We start from the raw sequence: 4,307 nt of genomic DNA on the forward strand, positions 1-4,307 counted from the left end.
TTAAAGTCTTGTAACCTTCATGAGGTACCTTCTAAACTCTGGACTTTTCACCTTTGAGATAATACAACATTGTCCCAATTACGTAACATTGCAAAATGAGAACATAATTGTCATATATTGTATCAAAATATTATGATTGCATTTTCAAGCTCACTAAACCTGAATGGTATTAGGTCGAGTCATCTCAATGTGAAGGGAAGAGCATGTCGTGGATTTCTGTACAAGGAACAGGAGCTGTACTTCAAAAGTAATTGAGTAACAAGCTTCAACATGCTTTTCAGAAATTCAGTAAGGTGCAAAGACTTTCTTTGTAATGGCTACTTGAGTTGTATTAAAAACAAAGTCCAACATCCCCTTAATCTTTGTCAACCATGTAACTATGACAGTGATCTCACCATTATATATGGCTAGTCCCACTTTATGGCCCTTTAAGTATTAACACACTATGACTGGACTTGCTGCTCTGACTGTTTTTCAGCTTTATTCTCAATTATGACACAAAACTTTGAATAAAAGGATTATTTTGTAATTAGTGGCTCAGAAACATATAGTGAATGGCTCCATTGTGTAATGTTTGGCTCCGAGAACCAATCCCGGCTTGTGTTTTAATGTACTAACAAATAATTAATAACATGGCCTAGATTTGCATATTATATAAGGCAACTAACAAGTGGTCTATTAGTTACTGGAAGAACACTGCAAATTCTGGACATTTTCCATTGCTACAGCTAGCAGTTTTATGTATTGTTTTAACATTTATGCTGACTGCAAATGAATTAAACTGAGCCCAGTTAATAATTGCCACTTTTGTTCTGAGATAAGTTCCATTCTACCACAATCTGCTGACAGACAAAATTCATAGATATATTCTTGGTTATACTCAGTCTTTATCTGGAGTACGTAATAGCCATATCTAAATAGCAGTACTGTTTGATAAGCTGTGCCAAAGCAAAGCTACAATAAACCAGAATAAGGAAATCAGACTTAAAATAATGGGCTGGATTTTACTGGCTCTGTCTGGTTGCTGTCCCGAGACCTGGAAATGTTCCCAGCAGCAGGAGGGGGAGGAAAGTCTAATAACGTCCTATGGAGGCAGGAAGCTGATTACAGGCCATTTTATGGAGCCATGGGCATGTTGCCTTCAGGAGGGTGGCCCTATCGCCATGGAGAGATCACCAACTTCATAAAGGTGACCTCTAGGTGGCAGCCTGTCTAGGGGGGAGGGCATCGCCATCAGAGATGAGGTCTCCATGACACAGTTGGAGCTGTAATCGTCTGAAGTTTAGGGCACTCATGCTCTGACATTTTTGGCATACCTAGCTCTTTGTCAAGTCTCTTTCAGCACCATACCCAATGTCCCTGTTAAGTGCTGGGCCAAGGTTCACAGCAGACAAGCCCTCCTGGCTAGCAATTTATAAAATCATGAGGGACATGGATAGAATGAATAGTTAAGATCTTTTCCCCATGGTAGGGGAGTCCAAAACTAGAGGGCATAGGTTTAAGGTTAGAGGGGAAAGATTTAATAGGGACCTAAAGGGCAAAGTTTTCACACAGATGGTGGTGCGTGTATGGAATGAGCTGCTAGAGGAAGTGGTGAAAGCTGGTACAATTACAACATTTAAAAGGCATCTGGTTGAATGAAGAGGATATAAATAGGAATATGTATGAATATATATGTAAATATATGAATATATATGAATAAGAAGGACTTATAGGGATATGGCCAAATGCTGGCAATTATTGAGGCTAGTTTAGTTTAGGATATCTGGTCAGCATGAATTAGTTGGACTGAAGGGTCTGTTTCCATACAGCTCTATAACCCCTTTGACATCCTCTGACATTGTGGACCATCACCCAAGGCACACTTGGTGGCTCACAGCATATCTGGATGGAATAACACTATTATCTAATAAGCCCAACTTACTTCTGTAGAGATTGTAACGAGGTTAGCCAAGTAGAACTCATGGAATATGAGTTGCCTGATTGGGACTGTTAATCTGGTCCCATCAGGGAATCCTGGCTGACAGATAAGAAGAAGAATGTCAGACCATTCTGACACTCTGAGAGCTGGATCTGAGAGAGCTGGATCAGTGTCAAGGACTCTGCACATGTAAATAAAGGGTGACTTGACGTTGGGATGCCCACCTCTATGGAGTTATTTCAAATGCTGCATAGTTACATGCAACAACACCAGTGCATCACCAGGTGTGAGACGTATTCTCTGGCTAAGGTATACATCATGTTACATCATGAAATATCAGCTGAAATTCAGGTTAAAAAAAATAGGTATTTAGCAAACCAAAAAAAATTAGGGAACTCTTCGGAAGGGAGTTGTAAAACGAACAAAAAGACAGAGAAGATATTGTCAGTGCTGTTAAATGTTACACAGGTGTCGCAGGCAGCTCCAAAGTGCAGGCTTTTTCCACCAAGTCACATGCATTGGCAAAAGAATCATTAACTTTGCTTTTAGATTCACCCTGAACCTTCTGTCTTTCTGTGAGGAATACATTCACATGATGGTAAAGTGAAGCTGCCAAATACCATATTTGGCGCAAACTAAAAAAATCATGTGCAATTAAATGTCGGAACCCAGTCAGCAAGACAGGGTTAGTCACTGCAAAGTTGAACAAGCGTTTAAAATACTTGTGTAGAATGACATATGTCCTCTTAATGATAATGGTCTCATGATCAGTTGCTTGTTAGAGATTAGTTGACTCTGTAGGTTAGTTTATTTAAAACAGTAAAAAACATTATAAGTTCTGAGGCAGATATTATAGCAAATCGACATATTTCTGTGAGTGCAAATGCAGACACAAAGCAGGTGAACGGTTAGGCAGAGTCACAACATGGTATACATACAGCATATGGAGTCCTTAAATTTAACTGTGTTAAAGTCATGCTATACGTGCAAGAATGTAAGCTGTGTCTCAAGAATTATGCCTTGCATGTAACACAGAATTAAATCCATTACTTAACCTTCACACCTATATCAATCGACTCTAGCATATGAATGGTTAGCTAAACCAGTTTGGTGAGTTCAGTTCAGTTCAAGGAATGTTGTACTGGTAAGCAGCAGTTCTTACAGATCAATTACTTAGCCTGTCACAGTTAATTGATTTGAGAATGATTTACTGCCAAGGTTTTATAACCAAAGTGTGACCGAGCTGTTTTTTGCCTTCACAGGAAACATGCGACACAATTTATATTCACATACTTTGCTCCTATTGTGTGCTTTTGAAGGACGACTGAGTGGTGGTGAAACCCAACATGACCCAGATATCTACAAACAATAGTGAACAAAATACACTCCTCACCAATAAATAATAAACAGCTGAAAGTGAATGCTAGCAACATGTTTAGGTGGCAGTTCTGAAATTTGTTTTAATAAGGTCAGTGAGTCCTAGAATGAAGGACAATCATCTAACATTTCAAGCGATCTGTTGGGCATTCTCTGGTTATGTTTCATGTTCCTGTGTATACCAAACCAAAGTTCCAAAACATGAGTAAGAATCAAACAGACCCTGTCTTGGCAACCTCCCCCAGCCTGCTGCTTGCCAACCTGAAAGCTCTCAAGAGGGAGACTGATTAGCAAGTTTAGATCTCATGGAATACAGGGAGGACTAGCCACTTGGATACAGAACTGCCTCAAAGGTAGAAGACAGAGGGTGGGAGTGGAGGGTTGTTTTTCAGACTGGAGGCCTGTGACCATTGGAGTGTCACAAGGATGGGTGCTGGGTCCTCTACTTTTTGTCACTTACATAAATGATTTGAATGCGAGCATAAGAGGTACAGTTAGTAAGTTTGCAGATGACACCAAAATTGGAGGTGTAGTGGACAGCGAAGAGGGTTACCTCAGATTACAACAGGATCTTGACCAGATGGGCCAATGGGTTGAGAAGTGGCAGATGGAGTTTAATTCAGATATATGCGAGATGCTGCATTTTGGGAAAGCAAACCTTAGCAGGACTTATACACTTAATGGTAAGGTCCTAGGGGGTGTTGCTGAACAAAGAGACCTTGGAGTGCAGGTTCATAGCTCCTTGAAACTGGAGTCGCAGGTAAATAGGATAGTGAAGAAGGCGTTTGGTATGTTTTCCTTTATTGGTCAGAGTATTGAGTACAGGAATTGGGAGGTCATGTTGAGGGTGTACAGGACATTGGTTAGGCCACTGTTGGAATATTGCGTGCAATTCTGGTCTCCTTCCTATTGGAATGATGTTGTGAAACTTGAAAGAGTTCAGAACAGATTTACAAGGATGTTGCCAGGGTTGGAAGATTTGAGCTATGGGGAGAGGCTGAACAGGCTG

The sequence above is a fragment of the Chiloscyllium plagiosum genome, unplaced genomic scaffold (genome assembly GCF_037043375.1).
Source record: "Chiloscyllium plagiosum isolate Xiang-an unplaced genomic scaffold, Cpla_swu_hap1 HiC_scaffold_39, whole genome shotgun sequence".
In the NCBI taxonomy this organism is placed as follows: domain Eukaryota; kingdom Metazoa; phylum Chordata; class Chondrichthyes; order Orectolobiformes; family Hemiscylliidae; genus Chiloscyllium; species Chiloscyllium plagiosum.